Below are 20,750 nucleotides of genomic sequence, written 5' to 3' on the forward strand. Positions count from 1 at the left end.
AGTTGATATTAACTAAAACGTCACATCTACGATAATTTAAAGTTAATAAACGATTAGCTCTTTTGTAAAAGTTACTTTTTGGAGTTAGGGCTATTAAGTATACTATTGACCAATAACTAATATAGGAACAGAACACATTTGAATGAATCTTGGCAAAAACATGGTCATAAATTTAAGAAAAAATCTGGCCATTAATATTAATACGATTACGTTACATAAAGATTATTCAATATTTCGAGAAAGCATGTCACGTCGAGTCTATTCGATATTTTTGTACCGAAAACCAGTTGCTGACTGAGGAAGATTTCGTACGAGATCCTAGTTCAACAATTGGTCACGGAATCTAACAATATTTTAAGTATTCATAATTTCACTTTTATTTATTTCCGCCAATCCTATCTATGAATAATTAGACTCGCCTTGTGAAATCGTCGTAAAGAATTTGAAACAATTGCAGGATAAAAAGCGCCATTTCAAAAACAATTTTGGAAATAATAAATGACTGCTTCGGTGGTTGAGAGGTCACAAGGGCGACTGCCGGGCAAGTCGAGAAACTACTAGGCATTTTTCGGATTTTCGAAAATTTCTCATTAGTAGGACGGAGTCTGGAATTGTGCCCAGTATATAGCAATAGGCTCACTCCCTATTACATGGGACTTATAACACAAATAGTGAAAAGTGGGTGCACGTTGTACAGTGGCATCACTTATATGCCACTATGTGCACCTCTGCCTACCCCTTCGGGGTTAAAAGGCGTGACGTTGCAATTTTGGAAATAATTTAAGTTATAACAGATAGAAATATGGAGTACTTAAACATTAATACTTTGAATCCCATTAAAAGGCAAAAGCCTCCCTACCCTCCTTCCACTCCTCTCTGTTTAAAGCTTTTTGTGGCATTTCTATAAAGATAAAGTAGATGCTTATAAATGATATTCTTTACGAACGTGTATGGATTACTCATACAGAGAAGTAATGAATTAATACACTTAGCGGCACGGAATGTGGCCCAAACATAAACAGACCGATAACAGGCGATTTTGTTATCGCGTATGAAAATTTCAAGTGGCAGTTTGTCAGGACATTAATGCTACTGTTAATTTAAGATGGTAAGCACAACAAAGTTCATTTGTATATTTATTGTGACGCTTAACGTTAGTTTTTTATTGGAACGCAAAAGAACACGAGTGAGTAAAACTTCGATAATCAAATGATCGTGCTTTCAATCTTTATTGTTGAATTTTTTTCTTAATCTGCAATAATTAATGATGCCAAAACTGAAAAATAATGACCCTAATTTCAGCTCAAGTTGCTCAAGCTGTCTTGCTTCGGAGCCAGTGGCGAACGCAGCGAGAGATTGCTGAAACTTTAAATGTACCGCGTAAAACACTAAGATTCGCCTTGAAAAGAGACGACCAGACCGGCCTATACATAAGGAGACCAGAAAGCGGTTTTAGGTGTACATCAGCACGATATGACCGATTTATGGTTTTGGAAATTTGAAAAATCGGTTCCTTACTACGGTTGAAATTCGGCAGCGACTACAAACGGCAAGAGAGGTCAACGTAAGTGGGCGGACAATATGAAGGAGAATAGAGGAACAGAATCTGAGTGCTCGTAGACCAGCTCGAGGTCCAGAACTGCTCCGGCACCATCGTGTAGCTCGACTTCGATTTTCTCGCGAACACGCTAGTTGGACTCACGAGCAGTGGAGCAAAGTTCTGTGGACAGTTGAATGGTGAGTGGTCTTAAGAGCTCCAACTGGCCGCGAACGTGTGTGGAGAAGGCATTGGGAGGGGTTTCTGCCAATAACGACCACACAAACCGTTTGTTTCCATGGTGGATCAGTTTTGGTTTGGGCAGGGATCTGTTCAGACGCACGCACAGAGTTGGTAGTCGTAGCTGGTCGTCTAACAGCAGTGCGATACATTAGAGAGATCCTTCAAGAACACATTTTACCATTCGTGGCATTCCTCGGTAGCGAAGATTTCATTTTAATGCAAGACAATGCCTGAACTCATACAGGGATGATTACCTATCCGAGGTGAGAATCACGAAATTGGATTGGCCAGCCCGAAGCCCAGACCTGAAACCCATAGAACATGTCTGGGACATGCTTAAAAAACGCATTCGATCCAGTTCCAACCCTCCAGAGACTATCGGTCAACTGAAAACCGCTCTGATGGCCGTCTGGGATGAATAACCCCAAGTGGACATTAAAAACATAATCCACAGCATGCCTGACCACCTGCAGGCGGTCATCAGACCCAGGGGTGGAAATACCCGCTATTAATTTTAAGTACCATAGCTTTAATTTGTAAATTTAATTTGAAATCATTTTTTTAAAACTTCAAGTTTCGTGCCTTTTCTGGTTTTGTACAATTTTATTAAAATTACCTCACTTTTTTGTTAATTAATCGTTAGCATATAAGATCTAAATAAACATTTAAGTTTTACAACAACAAAAAATCCCTATTTCGCTTTTCATTTTGATAATAAACAACATAACGTACTTGGGCCACTTTCCGTGCCGCTGAGTGTATTATAAATTAGATTTTTTACATTGACGTTCATAGGAGTACATAGACTAGTTATAGCGGTACATAGACTGACAAACGTCAGAGTTGACCTCTTAGATTGTATCGACTTATAGGTACATAATAATTTTTGAGAGTTGTAAAGTTTAATTGTCTTATTTTTGTTTTTAGATATAAAATTATAACTGAAAATAAAATATAATAATCAAAATAAAACTAATTCTCAAGCTAATGTTTGTTTCCCGTGAGTCACTGTTATTATTGAATTGGTTTTCTTTATTAACTGTATAATAAATGTACCTACTTATTTTAATAATTTACCTTTGATCATGAATGACATTAGAATTTCTATTGAAGTATAGTTTAATTAATGATTTATAAAACTTTATTGTTTAAATGCGTTCATTTAAACAGTAAAGTTTGTATGTAATTGAATTGCATTTTATGTAAAATAATTATAATTTACTAACTTTTGCAGCGACTTCCAGTGGGATAATATTGTATTACTCAAGTCAACTTATATCCTGTCCGTATAACAAATTTCATCAAAATCCGTTCAGTAGTTTCAGCGTGATTGACGGATAAACATCCAAACAAACAAACTTTCACAATTATAATATTATAGTGTGATTTAATTAATTAAAACAATGATCAATTTCAAAACATTCTCACTTTAAATTATTCCTATATACAATTGTTCATATTATTAATATCTGGGGGCACGGCAGTGCCCGCCAAGTCGAGCAAAAAAAAGCGGCACGGCCGTACCATCCTTTTCTCGAAGCAATTCGGGCCTTTTTCGACCCCCTATAATTCGGTTGTGGATAAAGCAAGAAACCTGAATCTTCAGTAACTAATCCGGCATTGTATAAACACGGAATATTTAAAATTTCAGTCAATTTGAACCAGTAGTTTAAGAATGACAACTTGTCAAAGTTTCTAAATTTTGTCACTCACTGACTCACCGATCATCAAAAGTCCAAGGCACTTCTAGCAGACTTAGAAGCTTCATATTTGGAATACATATAGAGTTTAGTGTCTTAATCATGGGAAAACTTAAATATTTTGTAATTTCGGTCCAGTTTTCCAAATACACCAACTGCATAAATAACTTTGTAATCCCATATATTTATATGGGATTACAAAGTTATTGATGCAGTTTGAAATTTAATAGGTGTAGATAGGTACCTACCATATGAGGCAAGGGAGGGGGTATAGGGTGGGTAAGGGTGTGTTTAGCCCATGAAACTGAACAACATTATTACTTGTAAAATGGTCGACGTAATGAAAAACACATGATTGGACATGTCTTGAAGTACGAAAATCTAATAAAACAATATATTATAATTTAAATCTGTTATATATAAAATTTACCGTCCAGACTTGTCAAAAATTGAGACATCAAAGCCTCCGAGAAAAGCCCATAGAGACAGGGAGTGGGCTTTGAGAAAAACTGTGGCTGAAGCTCAAGAAGTAGTACCGGAAAAGAAAAAGAGGAAGACTACATATAAAAATAAGAAAATATCATAAGACCTTTAACAAAATTCGTTAGAAGTAGATGGTATCAAAAAGAAAGGCTCTACAAAAAGAAGTGAGATCCCATCAAAAACATCCTGTAAAAAACCCAAGTCTCGCAGCTCAGTCTTTCTACCGTCAAAAGTTGTGAGATCCATGTAATACCAAGTCGGTTAATCTATTTAGTGTCTACTTGAAGGACCTTCTGTCTTTAGTTATTACATAAGTTATTATCATGCCAATATTAAAAATATTTAACGTTTTAAACAAATAGATCGACTTGGACATCGCATGAAAACAAAATGAATATTACAATATTATATTAGATTCTTTAGTCTCTCGCGCCTCACGCGATTGAAACTCTCGTTCCTGTTGGTCGCTGGCCCGTCGTGCTGTGTAGTGTGATACATACTAATAATCAAATCAAGCGATGTCCAAGTCGATCTATTTGTTTAAAACGTTAAATATTTTTAATATTGGCATGATAATAACTTATGTAATAACTTAAGACAGAAGGTCCTTCAAGTAGACACTAAATAGATTAACCGACTTGGTATTACATGGATCTCACAACTTTTGACGGTAGAAAGACTGAGCTGCGAGACTTGGGTTTTTTACAGGATGTTTTTGATGGGATTATACATTTTCTTATAACGGAATATAACTTAAATCTGCATAGAAAAATAACATATTATTTTTTCTATGTCTAAGTTAAGCCGGGGATCCGACTCAAAGGGCAGAAGCAGGAACGGGGTGGTTTTTGGTCAGTAAGAGTCTGACATTCTCTCTCGTGTCGCCCAAGGTTGGAAAAGTCAATGGATGAGTGTCTCCCTCCAAAAAAACCTAATGTAAGTCATGCCTACCAACTAGGTTGCTGTAACTCCTTTAAATGACAGTCCACTCTTGAAAAAAAAAAAGTTAAACTACAGATACCTAGATAAGTTATTGACAGTATACAAATATCCGAACATAGCACCTTCTCCTTTTTTTAAGTCGGTAAGAAATTATACTCACTACAACTCTTACCGCATACTTTCTTACCATTAATAGATTCAATGCTAAATAATACGTGTATAGATTGGCTATAGTAAACACATTCTATTCGTATGGCTACATTCAACTGGACACGTGCTTGTACATGTGCGAGCTACGTTTGCCCAATATATGGGCGAAGTGAAACCAATGTAGACCCCGCAATGTAATAACTTACTGGCCAGCTACAGTATTTGAATATTTACTTTTACATACAATCGAAAAAAAAATAATGTGGAGAGAATATTTAATATGTAAACACAAAACAATGGTACTTTAATTAGGACATAGTCACATTTTTTTTTCTAGGGAGGAAAATTATCCACCTCCAATGACTTCTACCGCCTTGGACAAGAGAGGAAATGTCAGACTCTTACTGACTAAAAACCACCCCGTTCCTACTCCTGTTTTTCTAGCTGAAGCCTCGGTAAACCTGCTATGTAGTCCGTAGCTGAAAATAGTCGAGTTCCTCGTCAAACAGTTACGTGAGTAAGCCGATAACATAATAATTAATTAAGTATTTAAATTTCGTATTCAAGAAGTTGTATTTAAAAGAGTCATTTTAGAGGATTATAAATAATTATACATATGTATATAAATGATATCTAATGAAAGAGTTAATGACTGAACTAAAAGTAAAATATTATTCCATTGTGTGCAAAAATAAATTATGCATACATTTTCAAAATTGATTTGTCATTTAATTAATAAATATTTAAATTGTATTGTATTTAAGCATTATTTATTTATTTGTGAATTTTGAATACGTGTGATTAGTTAGCGAATTATAAAATTAGGGTTGACCAATAATTTATTCATTTTACATTGTATTTACTATGATAATACTAAACTAAAATGTAAAAAAATAATACATAATATGTTTTATTAATTTTATTTGTTTTGTCATAAAATTCGAAATCATAATACACTGGCTTTTACCCACGGCTTCGCTCGGATTAAAAAGAATATTTATTAATCCTTTTGTAGCGGATGCCTACGTCATAACATCTATCTGCCAAATTTCAGCCCAATCTGTCCAGTAGTTTGGGCTGTGCGTTAATAGATCACTATGTCAGTCAGTCAGTCAGTCAGTCACCTTTGAGTTATATATATTTTATGACCCACTTAAAACTTAATGCCATCATTTGTCCTCCTATCCGATAAAAAGTGTCACTCGGCGCGATTATTATATTAACGCAGCATATGAATTAAATTGTAGCTATGAATTCAGTATTTATTACAAAGGCTATCAACCCTAGGCTAGGCGAGGTATCGATTGCTAATACTCGTATGAACGTACTCGGCAATGCTTGTATATTTACTATAACGATTACCAACAGTGTCGAAATTGATAATTGACTAACAAGCGAATAAGGATTGGTGTACAATTGCTGATTAGCTTGACTAATTAAAATATTATGCTTATTAAACAAAACGAAATATTTTTGTACAATTGAAGTACTTTTTGACTGCTTTGTAAGCGTGGTGGCTGGGTAGTGGGTTCGATTCCCGCACGGAGCTACTCTGTGTGTGATTAACTACGAGTATTGTTGTTTCGGGTCTGGATGCCATGTGTAAGTGAACTTGTAAACGCACCCCACGACACAGAACAAAACCTTTGTGTGGGGCAACGGTTTAAAAAAAAACTCTACCTATACTATATTGCCAGTTTGATAGAAACACGCACACGAAAACACACTAATTTATTTTTAATTTTTCTCTAAGTATACATAAACATTAATTTATTAATATCATTGATGTTTGAATTGTCATTGTATCTGTATTTTAAAGGAGTTAGAGCAACTTACGTTGCACTTACCGGAGCAAGGTCATTTGCAAACGACCTATCTGAAAGTCATTGCGGGAGGCCTATGTTCAGCAATTATCGTCTATATTGTAGCTGATATGATGATGAGAGCAACCTAGTTTCTAGACATGACTCAAATTAACTAGTGCTACTATAGATATTTGATTATTTTTCAGAAAAGCGTAACCTAATACCTACTTTAATTCTGCAAATAGCATTCACCAGTTAATCACTAAATCCACTGTCAGACTTTTCACAAACAATCTGGCAGGCAATTATGTATTACATAATATTAAAATATGGATTTGGCATAACTGATGTTCTATAGATTGATAGAATGTAGTGCTTTTACGTAATTCCTTTATCATTTATTATTTAACTGATTTTAATCAACAATTTTATAAGTGGAAATTATTAAGATTTTTTCAGTTTTCAACTTAGGATTCCCCTAATTTTTTTCTTTATTCCACTAATTTTAAATTCCACTAAATTTATTAGAAAAAATTACAGCTTTTTCATACTACTTTTGTATAAAAATAAAAATAAAGCCCAAGAACTTATTAATTTTGAAACTAATTACTGAAAATTGTTATTGGACTTCTTATCTATAATTGAAATTTTACAGTTTTATATTTAAACAAACACTAACGTAACAATTTCTTACATCAATATCCTAACAGCTTATCAAATACTATAGGTATTACAAAACAATACTACTATACAATAGCTACTTATAGCTAGACAATAAACAGACATAAAAACTTTAAGAGTACTCAAAAATACTATACGCGATAAGTTTTGAACTAGTTTTTCAAAAGCCAGTGAGCACTACGCCCACTTCTTGTAAACTAGGCTTCATTCATCCGGAGGTTTCAAACTGTCCGTTGCGTGCGCGCAGGTTTGCTAAAACAGCCTCAGTTGCCTTCAAATCACCGCGCCAGTCGCTCGTGCCTCCCATTGGAGCGACTCGAAAATCGCGAGTGATTTAAATAAAAATCCAAAAAAGGATTCGTATTTTTGAAAATATTCCTTTTTTAAGTGATTTTTTTAAATATTTTTCGTCGTTCGCATCAATAACAGCGAAGGTTAGTGTTTCTGTTATTTTTCTTTTGAGTTGTTATTACATGAAATATGTGATTTGTTTTAGAAAGTATGATTCGACTGTATGTGACATCGTTGATAACCTAGTTTAGTAATTTTACGTTGAAACTAATATTTATTGTGTGCCATTAAATTTGTGTTACACCGACACTTTTACCATAGTTTTAGCTTATTATAGAAAAAAATTATGGTGCGGCAATCGTGGACTTGATATAGAGCCTTCTAACAAAGAAAAAGATTTTCTTTGATTTTTCGAAATCACTGATTTGTGTCCTAAGCTTGATTATTTTTATTATGCAACCCATATTAATATAATGTTTAAGTTACTTTTAATGAACTTGTTGCTTAAGTTCATGATAATAATTGGAATCATATAACTGTGTAAGTTTGTTTACAGGTTGGAAAAATAATTGCTGTGTTTTTCCAAATTGAACAAATTACTCTACACAGGTATTTATGTACCTAGGTAATTGTTGTTAGGTTATTCGTTGGTGTTTATAGCACATAATTTTTAATAGTTAGATATCGGATCTGATTAAACCATCACTTTGCTTTCCCAATTATAAATAAACAGGGCTAACGGTATTATATTACAATAATTGTAAAAATACTCAAAAATTTAAACTGTCTGAGTTTATTATTCAAATGAGTTACAGTTTAATGCGTAACACTTTCAAAGTAAAAGTTAAAAATAACTGCCAACCTGTTAACATAGGAGCTTCAGTAAACAATTATGTTAACAACTTTTTAACTAATTACTTTAATTAACTAAGTTATTATAACTAAAGTAATGCTAAAATATAATGTTATATAATTTTTCGACAGTTCCTGCTTATAACGGTTATGTGAATTTGAAGATATATGGCGTTTTCTAATGACTCTCTATAAACAAAATAAAAACATATTTATATGGCATAAAGTGCTTTAATGTGCACCTCTGCCTACCTCTTCGGGGGTTAAAGACGATATAAAAAAACATATTTATTCCAATAAGTATGTTTTTGTGGAACAGTAACTTAATTTGATATTAGCACCACGTTTTAGACTCTAAACCATTCAAAAACTTAAAAATTGATACAAAATTATCTAAATTCCCTCACTCATGAAGCATTTTGACTGTTATTCCTTGATCGATCAGTACTGTAATAAAAAGTGCTGGAACTTGATATAATTATGGTTTAAAGTAAGCAAATCAAAGTCAGAATCAAAAAAAGATTGTACTACGAAGAAATTATAAAATATTATATGACTATTTAATACTGAAATGTTAATATTGATTACTGCTGATATCGAATGCAGCATTGAGCAATGACGTATAGTATTTGCTACTTGCAATAGCATTGATACTAATTATGAACTTTATTGCCTACTTTTGCTAGTGATTTTACTCACGTCAATAGAAAACTTATTGCTTGGCCATCATATAGCCTTATAGCAATATTCTAATTCATATATCTTCTGTAATATATCGACAATGACTCAGTAGATTAGTCTGAAAATTGAGACAACTTCTTTGTCTACAAACCAATTGAATCATAATCAGTATATACCAAGTGTATAAGACAGTAGTAAAGCTTACAAACAAACAGACAAACACACACAAAATAACTTTATCAGTTTTACTGATTTAAGATAAGCGTCCACAGGCCCGCATCGTACGCATCGCACGCATCGTAGGCATTCTGTATGACATCATCAGCACGCATCGCATGTAGGCATTGCCGATGATGCGGTCCGTACGATGCGGATCGTATGAGTTTCTATACAAGCGTACCTTTATAGTGACGTTTCAAACAATTTTACAAATTCTTTGCAAAATAAAAGACAAACTGTTATGTCATGATATGACAATTAATGAAAATTTATAAGAAACAATGAACAAACAATGAAACAATTAGCATAACATGGTCATCAGCTCATTTACAAGTGTATTTAATTGGCAGTGAATATTACTGCCTGACCCCTAGGTTACTATTCGCTGTTATGATTTAAACTGTTCACCTTTGCGTGTTTATTTGCACAAGTAAAGACAGTTATATAACAAAGCCATGTAAAATTATGTTAAAAAAGTGAAAATAATTATATTACTCTTACATTTTTTTTGCTCAAAATTGCTCACATTCATTACCTACACGGATGGTTATTAGAATGAGCAATTTTTTTGTTAAGTATATTTATATATTTAAAATTTTCTTAAAAATGCGTAATTTTCTTTGTGCTTGTAAAATAATACAAACATAAGCATATAATTGTTAATATTATTATACAAATAATAACTCCTTTTTAACGTACTTGTGATTCCTCTGGTAGTGTAGGTGTTCATCGGCGGCGGTGCAATCGTTTACCATTAGGTGACACGTCTGCTCGTTTGCCCCCTAATTAATAAATATATACATATATAGGATTAACATTACGTAAAAATGTATATAATTGTATGCCTTCAATTTCTGCCTATATTAAGCCTAGCCCAACCTTAGGCCTCAAATGCTAACTTGCGTACATCAATATTTATGTACTTACACGCTTATATGTACATATATTTCAGCATACCTGTAATTATAATCATGCGAATTTGTTTTGCTAAATACTTGTTTTTAATAATTAAACAAATGTCACAATATGTATGTTGGTGTTCGAATAACATTTAATATATGTACTTACATCAATTAAATCGTGTCACTTTGACATATTGTACTCTTCAGAAAGTATAATTAGGTAATTGCCATTATTTATTGTCGTGTAAAAATAGCATATAAGTTATTTTACGCCTTACGTCATTGATAGAGTACTCAAAATCGTTTACCACTATAGGTCTTAAACATTCTTAGTATCATGGAGCCTAGAATGTTGCTAATTGTATAACTATAAACTCGTCTCCTATATCTAATAGTAATTTTATAATTATTGCCTTGTTATAAAATCGAACCACTTATGTGATACTATGTAACTTGGTATTGCCATAGCAAAAAACCGTTGAAGACAGGGAAAATGTAACACAAAAGACATATTATAGATACAGAAATATATACGTCAAATATACATATAATATACGTGTTTGTGATGCAGTCATTGAATCAGGTTCTACACAACGTTTCATTAATTCAACCCAAGTTAAAAAGCAAGTTAATCATTTGTAATTAAATTCCGTATTATTCCGGTTAAGAAGACCCATGCTTTTTTATAAAACCACTTAAGTGATGTCATTTGATCTAATTATAAATTCAAAAGTGTTGCTGTTTTTATTCAAGAATTATGGTTGATTGGATTTAGATAAAATTATGTTGGTACGTAATTTTATGTATTTTAATTTGAATACATTAAGGTTCATTTTTCTTGTATTAAATTGGCAGGTTGAATCGAAATTAATATCTCTTTATTCACAATGACGCTTACAACCACTAAAAGATTGCATTTATCTTATAATTCCATATTACGATATGTTTTTTCGTTTGTTTATTGACAGTAACAAAACCTCTTAAACCCTTCTTTGAATATCAACGAGACACATTGGCTACTTTTCATTCGAAATTCTCAACGGAATCTCCACTCTAATAAAAGCTAGTTAAGGTATAAAATAGCAGTTTTCTCGATATATTTTTTGATATCTGTCTCTAGGTCTGTAGGGCAAACTATCGACTTGAAGATAATTGCGTAACGTCCAACATTCCGTTCGGTGTTGTGATCCGGAATAGATATGTGTGTCAGTTAAACGATAGCCGTAGTTATTGGAACTCGAAACGGTTTTGATTGGAGAGCTTATAACACGTATCAACTAACTGCCACTCATAATTTCGAAGCAAGTTTGCTTGGATTGAATAAAATCTATACTAATAAAATAAAGTTGAAGTTTAGTTGTGTTTGTTTTGTTTAAACGCGTTAATCTCCGGAACTACTTATCCGATTTGAATAATTATGTTTGTGTTAAGTAGTGCATTTATCGAGGAAGGCTATAAGCTATAAAACATCACGATATGACCAATAGGAGCTAAGCAGAGCGGCTGAAACCGCGTGGAAGTAACTAGTTATAATCGTGGTGGCCCACAGCTTTAAGACGGGTTTGAAACCTAACCAAAGGCAAGTACCAATGTGACTTTTCCAAGTTATATGTACTTCCTACGATTACTTAGACAACACTGACAAACGGTGAAGGAAAATATCGTGAGGAAACCAGGGCTTATAATTTCTAATTACAAGTTTGCAATCGCCAAGCCGCATTGAGCAAGCGTGGTGATTAATGGTCAAACTTTCGTTGTAAAGAGGCTTTTGGTCTGCAGTGGCTAGTTACAGGCTGTTGATTTATAATATAGGTATAAAAAATGTGAATCAGAAGAATACTAGGAAGAATGAATTGAAATATAAGGAAAATATGAAATGTTCTTATTGTGAAGAAATAATCGTAGCATTTCGTAACTAAATGAGAATAACTACTACAACTAACATATAATTTTCTTTTTCCTTCCCTAGTAGACAAGAAAACAAAGTCTTCTATTCATAGAACAATTAATAACTTTTAGTAGCAAACAGGTAGTGAGAAAAGTGATGGTAATTTCGGGTTATTGCGTTAGTATGGACAAGTGGAACACCTGACTTGTCTCGGTGGCCACCGCCCACGGCCGTTTTGGAAACCAGAAACATTACAACGTATTAGATTTATTATACTGCTGCCTATGCGTAGCTGTGCATTTAAATGTATTTAATTTGGTTGAAGCAATATTAGAAAACATGCGTCTGTAGGTAATTTGCTGAAAATGTCCCGTTCCATAGTTAAATAATGATCTGTTATTTTATTTATATGTATGTAGGTACCATGTAGCTGATTTAGATTTTTTTGGTTTCTAGTTTTGCTGTCTTTCTCAAGTGTGTTGTGTTTTTTGAAAGAATGATAAATTAACCGAATACATTAGGAACTTACATAACTTTTTTTACATGGACAACAAACAAGATATGTTTGGCCTAAAGATAATATAGGCCTTTAGAATATCTATGTTATGTAAAGAGTAATTAATTTTATTAACAATATTAGAAAATTCTCAATACACCAATGAATATAAACTGCCCAACATAGACAGTTTAACTTAATATTTAAACCATAAATTTGTTACTTTTACTTAAAGACTTCGCGAATAAATTCATAGCGATTTGGGCCCAATGAAATCATATTATGTTTCACAAGAAATTTTGCATATTTATTATTTTGAAAGTTTGAATAAAAAAGACATTAGTGAGATGGTCCTGTTTAAGCTGTTCAAAATATTTGTTTGTAAAAGGTAATGACTACATTATTACCTGAGAAAGTTTCTCACATCTGTACCTACGCGTACATACCTACCTAATATGAAGGATACATTAGTTTTACATAATTTCCAACAGTTTCATTACTTACTATCCATCTTTCTTCATATTATTTTTTTTATTTTTTGTATAAGAAATAAAAATACAGTGCTTACATAAAATGAATCTAAGTTAAGGAGTTGCAACTAGCGTCATTTCTAAGTATAAAACGTACCTAAAATACATATAATGTTTTAAAATAATCTACTAGACGGAAATTAAAATAAAAATTAGTCATCTACCCTATTCAAATGCATAGAATATAAACATAAACATCTCATAATATCTTGCTCTATGTTAAAGCAAAAAACGGTGAACATAATTTGACAATTGATAATAATTAGCATTGATGTGTGGGAATGAGAAAATGCAAGATTTTGCTGTGTGATGTGCGCCTTTTTGCATCGACGAATTATCGTGTTAAACGCAGTGAATCGACATTTTATTGTACGACGAAATTTGACGCTTGTTTCATGTAGATATTAAGTCAACTAGACAAATAAAATATAAACACTCATCATTAAAATGAACAGAAAGGGTCAATGTCTGGAGTTGATGCTGACATTGTACAATTGTTATTAAACTCATACGATCTATACATTGAATCTTCTATATTCTATTCACTGTCTTGTTAGATTAGTGTTTTAATGATATTTTTAGAGAAAAGTTTACATTCAAAATATTAGGGAATCTCTTTCTTTCTTCTTTTATTCATCAGAGGGCTTTAATCTTTTATTATTTTCGATTTATATATAAGATTACATTGTGTCGTATGTAGCTAGATATAAAACCTAAGGCGAGATAAACCATTGAATGATTTCGCTCCCTTTAAGAAAACTATCGTACTGTTACGTGAAAAAAAAAACAAATAGAACTAAGGACGCAATCCACTTTAATTACCATCTGTAGCATTGAAGGGAAATCAACTTCGCTAAAGCGTAATAAGTATTTACGTCGTTTAGGGTCATGGACTGATAAAGATCAGAATAGAAACGTTTCATCAATTACCATACTGTGTTTTCCGGCTGTTATATAATTATTGTAATTAGATTATAATTACAATACGTACGTTTACTTGGAATAGAATTAAATGACGGTATATTGGTGACAAATGACTTGCGGTTTAACCCTTGTTCTTTACGCTGAGTGACGTCATTTATGACCTTGATATATTCTTTATTTTTTATAATCTTCACCAACCAAACTAGGTATAGACTACTAAACCCCTAAGCTAGGATAGTGGCACCCAACAATACAAATACCTAAGGGGTCGTGTGTGTAGCGCGTCGTGATCCGCACTCGCCTCAACGAGCCATCAGACCACCACAGATGGGGCCCAGTAGGGCTGATGCCTGTTTTGAAGCTGCGAATTACCTAGCGGGCTTATCGGGGCTCCAGTTCGGAAAGCAGGAGTAGGAACAGGGTGGTTTTTAGTCAGTAAAAGTCTGACACTTCCTTTCATCTCACTCAATGCGGGAGAAGTCATTGGATTTTCTCCCCTTAAAAAAGGGGAAACTTCGGTCCTACTTCATGCTAAGTAACTTTTAGTAAATAGACGGTTTAGGGATAGTTAGTCAAAATGGCCATAAGATAACTAGATGAACTACTTAATTCTACAAAATTCATAGGTGCGTGTGATTTGATAATCGATAATTACGTAAAGTTTTTTTGAAATGACACCCAGGTGTGACCTAAACGATTTGTGGTTACGCATTTTACACGTCGTGTGTTGACACAGACAATATCGAATCTGCATACCTCTTTAAATTGTTTATTGACGATTAGTGATAGGTCAATATTTACGTAAATATGTATAAGTATGGCAATAGAAATATGCGTTAACCAAAGATTTTGGATCGTAGTAGCTAGCGCTCTAAATGTTCTTCAACAAAACTTCTTTTATTTTATATTCTATTGCTGCTTTATAACTGTATATATTATATTATAGCTTTATACCATCGGTTTTTCTAAGAATTTTGAATTAAATTGATGCTTTGGGATAGGTAGCGATGGTTGTCGCCATAAATATAAAAGATTTATTTTTAGAACACTTATTTCTATTTAAATAAGAACCACATATTCTCAGATATTAACAGTAAAATACGAGACTACATTCCAAACACCAATTAACAAACTAAAATATAAACACATATACATCAATACGAAACAATAAATACACTAAAACACAACACATTGTGTAAAATAGCGTGATAGCAAGTAACATCCCGTTCTAATTTGCGAAAACTAACACAAGTTCGTTTGCACAACGCACGTCGCGGGCGCAGGCATTAGTTTCCAAACTTCCTTTACTTGCGTACCTTGCGTCCGGCTGTTTGAAACGGTGCCCTCTAGTTTATTCACTTATGTGTAACGATATCTACCTATTGTTCATATTGCAAACTTCATTAATTTATTAGTCCACGTTTGTGTTTCCTACAAAATATAACTTGGGTGTCTTCAAGTCCTGAGTGAACAGGTTGCTGTTAGGTAGGCGTGCTCCATCGTTGGCCACATCATCGCTTAAGTATATTAAGAAAGTCCACCAATAATCCGTAGCTACGGACTGCCTAACCTACCAGGGCTCCAGCTGGAGTAGGTACGTGTTGGTTTTTAGTCAGTAAGAGTCTGACACTCCCTCTCGCCTCACTCAAGGCGGGAGAAGTCATTAGATGATTTTCGTCCCTAAAAAACGTCCATCAATATTATTAGTCAGGGTTATTATTAGTCTGAGTAATAATATTTCTGTTTTGGTCGTGAGGTTATTGAACGATTTACGGATATTTTATTTTTAGCGATTAATCTTGCATACCTATTTGATCTTTTAGTATACATATCTTGAATACATGGTAATAAAAATGTAGTATGTTTGTTCAATATTATTAATTTTACACGAAGAGTCCCCACTATTAAAACAATTAAGTAAGTTATAGATAGATATTTTAGTCACAGTTATTATTTAGTTAAAGTTTAGTTAGTTTAATATCATTTATAGTTGTTATAATTTATAATTCTCTACCTAATAGCCGCTTGTAACTTGAGTGTAAAAAAACTGATGCTACCTGAAAAATGTTATCAATCTTCAAAATTAATATTTATAAATGTACATATTAAAAACTACAAGAAGAAAAAGCATAGAACACACATTAAAAAGTTATTTACGCTTATCTTCACTAGTAACTTAAATCCTAATCACAAACCAGCTTAAAGAATATATCTTTAAAATATCTTGGGGTATTGAAAGGTCAATGATATTATAATCTAGGCTACTGGTCAACACTGAACTCATTATAAACCGGTAGAGTTCATCTTCTGAAGAATGGCATACATTTTATGAATGATTTATAGTAGGATGGTATTACATACTATGCAATATGTAGTGGGTTGCTTGGCATTGCGAAAGACGATAATTTAACTTTTTTTTGTACAAATACTACTTATTGCGCGTGTATGAGTAGTTCTGACATACATAGGTGTATGTTTTTTTTTATGAAAGTTTACTACTTACAGAAAATTCTGTGATTTATTATCGTTGTCATAAAAGTAAGAGGTGCGAATTTTTATAAAATAATGCAAAATTATGTTCGTTTATGAGTGTTTGTGAGTCACTGTTTTTTTTTAAATTATGAGTTGGAATTTGAATTTTTGGTTTGTAGGACACACATTTTTTTTGGCTTAATTAGAAAGTTACCCGCACTAGGATTTTCTCTCGTGTCGTTTGTGCAATTTGTACAGTCAATTTATCGCATAAAATAAAATATTTTATACATAAGTATGTTATAGTGTGAATAGCCACATCGAATATTTCCTATATATTTCATCAGGATAGCTGGATATAACAGAGCATAATAATATGTTGTTTTTACTATGCTCATGCATAAAGTCCATCAGCTTACCTAATTTGTCAAACTTTATATTCAAGGTGCTCTGTCAAAATTTAACGTACCTACACAGTATTTAAAATTTTGAAAAAAGAAACTACTGAAAGTGTAATTGGTTTAATTATTTACAATACCCTTAATTAATTAATTGGTATATTAAGTAATTCGTCGCTTGTTCGTGAATTTCCTGGAACGATTTTATGAATATTTAACAAGTTAAATTAAATTTTCACGTACGAGTAGACAAAAGGAAACGTGATAATCTGATGTCCTCATTATTTAGCTGACTGTCACAAATTACTCGAACACAACAAGTTTGACGGATTTTAATGTTAGTAATAAAAATGTGACCGAGATTTTCAACTGATTTTGCATTCTTCATTACATACGAGGTCAGTGTATACTTTGTCTCAAATTACTTGAAGACAAAAAATATTAATGTAATGTATAATAAATAATATTGTAGAATTAATTAATAGTAATTTGAATGTGAATAATTATAGTATGTTACATATATTAATTTGGAATTTATTTACACGTCTGGAGTGATTATTATGTCTATTGATGATTATCGATTAGTATATTTATTATGTGATTATTACCTATTTATGATTAAGTTATTGCTGCCTGCCGACTGCCTTGTTACCGGACAAGAGGTCTCGTGTTCGATTCCCAGGTCGGGCAAAGTATTACTAGTGTTTTTTATTACGGAGACTGGGATTGTGCCCAGTATATTATGGCAATAGGTTCGAACCTATTGCTAGGGGTCGACCTCTATTCCATGGAACTTATAACATAAAATGATTAAAAGTATACATTATACTGGAATGCTTGTTAATACTTTACGTAGATTCAGACTTACTGCAGTTTTAGTGGCAATAAGCAGAAGCGTTATTCCCAAAACAAATAATTCATTTCTCATATAGTTAAACAACAGTTAGTTTATGTTTGTTGAACCAAGAAAAATCTCTACATTTCTTGATTCAACATACATAAAAAATATACGCATTAATTCCCCTACTGACAAGGTACAAATCAAGTGGTACGTTCCCACATCCACATCGCGTGCAACATAGTTACACCTCCGTAATTATGCAATTACGGTGACCGGAGTTACGATAATTCAAAACGAAAGTTTTATAGGAGATGGCCAGTGTTAGCGTCGGCTTTACTGTTAGGATTGAGGTGAATAGGGAAATTTTAAGGTATAGTATGCATGTTAGTTTTGAGTGATTGTCATTTGAAAATGACCCTTAAATTATATTGAAATAAAACACATTTCAAAAGAAAAATTACAACTACTGTGATTTCTAATTGACAGTTGGTCAATGAAAATGTATTTATAATGTGGTTGTATAAAACGGAGGTCCAATAACCCCCTTCTCATTCTTCCCAATCCCTGATTCCGTAACAATCCTTAAATTTCTAACCCCCAAAAGGCTGGCAACTTACTTGAAACACCTCGGGTGTCTATGGGTGGCGGCAATTGCTTACCATCAGGTGATCCGTCTGCTCGTTTACCAACTTATACCATAAATAAACTAAAAATAACAAACTTTAACCACTGAAAACCTAAGACTAAAATCGTTCCCAACCATAAGATGTTGATAGAATTCATAAAACCACACGACGTAACTTTGAATAGGAGTCGTGAAATATAATTGAGGGCAGCACACATTATAAATGCAGGCTCTGACTCTGCGGCTTTTCAAATCACTTTTGCTAAATAACCTTTGATCCCCATTTCAAAGTCGCTTCGTTCAGATCCTTTTGTGTCGTCGGCTTTGCGTACTTTGATGATAGGCTTTATTTAGAGATGCAATGGTTATGCATTGTTCGAGAAGAATAAACTGACAAGTGATTGTTTTTAAATTGATATTCATAGGCACTTTGTAGTAGTAACAAGATTGTCGCCTCTTTTGTAAATAGTTGAAATCAACACATTTATTTTATACTAACGGATTTTCTTTCTTTCTTTTTTATCACATCTCATACATCTCTCTGATAACTAATGGCTATTATCTTAACATGCATGAAGCAGTATCACACAAACTATCAAACACATATGGGGTCAATGACTTTAGAATTGAAATAACCTATTGAAAGTATCCATTTTCGACCGGTCCAAGTGCTTGACAAGTACAATAACAGATGTTTATGACTTTTGTGTCAACAACGATCAATTAAGTGTCGTGATAGTTAAATGGTGAAGAGAATGACAATCGTGAGATATATACTAAATTGATTGAAAACAACGGTTTACTCTCGTAAATGTCTGAGTAAAGCTCTACCAGTTTCAAGTTAGAACGGGACTCTTATTCATGAAAAACTAGTAGTTTTTAGTCATTTGAGTGAAAAATTGTGGTTATAAGGATCTATCTCTATTGAGGGCAAAGTTTGAAATTATTGGCAGTTCATAGCTGAAGTTTCTTTGGAAATGTGGATCTTAGTTTTATAATGTAATAGCTATGTACCATTAAGACATGCTATGATTTTGATTGACACACCATTAAATATTATACAATAAACACGAGCAATGCCACGGGCACTTCATTAGTTAATAATAAACCTGTCTATTAGATAATGCGAGTGTAAGCCCTTCAGGTGTAACATTAACATGTTACAAGAGCGTGCTACGTAACACGAAGCGCGACGACTGTACGCCACGCCCACTTTTCTCGGACAAGAATATACGCATTGTCATAATGGCAGTTGAAGATCTGTACCCTTAGTACGAGTTTGTTTTACGTTGAACGAAAATGAAACGAGAGCGCGTTCGGCGCTCTGATTGGTTGCTTTATTTGAGCTGGCCAATCAGAGAGCCGAACGCGTTCGCGTTTCGATTACTTTAAACGTAAAGCAAACTCGTACTAAGGGTACTGTATTCAGTAATATGATGATAATCATCACAACATTTCTGCAGTGACAGTAGTAGGTCAGTTGTTTTTGTTTTACATTGTTTACGTAACTAACAAAGTTGGACAGGTTTTTGGTTATAAATAAACAAGTGCAGAGAAAGTGCTTCTGATATTTGTTCCTGCTTTTTTGCGAGATTAGGATTCTATTTTTTGAATAGATTGCCTGTTAGATTTGATTTGGATTCAGTCATACATAGAAACAGGCGAAAATCATCCAATCCGTTTCAGACTCTTACTGACTAAAAACCACCCCGTTCCTACTCTTCGAGCCGGAGCCCCGGCAGCTCATCATTCTTTTGTGGTTCCGTATCGGGCATTAGCCCTACTGGGCCCTGTCTATCTGTGGTGGTCTGATGGGCTCTTTGAGGCGCGCTTGGCTATAAATATTCGAAACACATTTCAAAAGCACGAATTTAGTACTTACTACCATTGAAAGCTATTTTTTTGTAACAAAGACAATCTCTTTCTACAGTAGATGATCATTGACAATCAATTCTTCCCAACACCGTTACAAACAACATAAAAATACTGTTTATACCATGATCCGGTTTGTAAAGGGCTTACTTATTTGACATACTCTACTTTTTTTAATCGCAACCAACCGTTGTTTTTTTAACGACACATTTATTCCA

General features: G+C 33.3%; 1 protein-coding gene across 1 annotated transcript in view; it reads left to right on the plus strand.

Moving 5' to 3' along the window:
* The first annotated feature begins 7,788 nt into the window (after positions 1–7,788).
* The window catches only part of LOC118282200 (elongation of very long chain fatty acids protein AAEL008004), a 38,297-nt gene continuing 25,335 nt past the window's right edge, over positions 7,789–20,750 (plus strand). The window contains exon 1 of the mRNA XM_035603160.2: positions 7,789–7,975. The gene's annotated coding sequence lies outside the window, so the exon portion shown is untranslated. The remainder of the gene's footprint in view (positions 7,976–20,750) is intronic.

This window comes from Spodoptera frugiperda, chromosome 20 (assembly GCF_023101765.2).
Source record: "Spodoptera frugiperda isolate SF20-4 chromosome 20, AGI-APGP_CSIRO_Sfru_2.0, whole genome shotgun sequence".
In the NCBI taxonomy this organism is placed as follows: Eukaryota; Metazoa; Arthropoda; class Insecta; order Lepidoptera; family Noctuidae; genus Spodoptera; species Spodoptera frugiperda.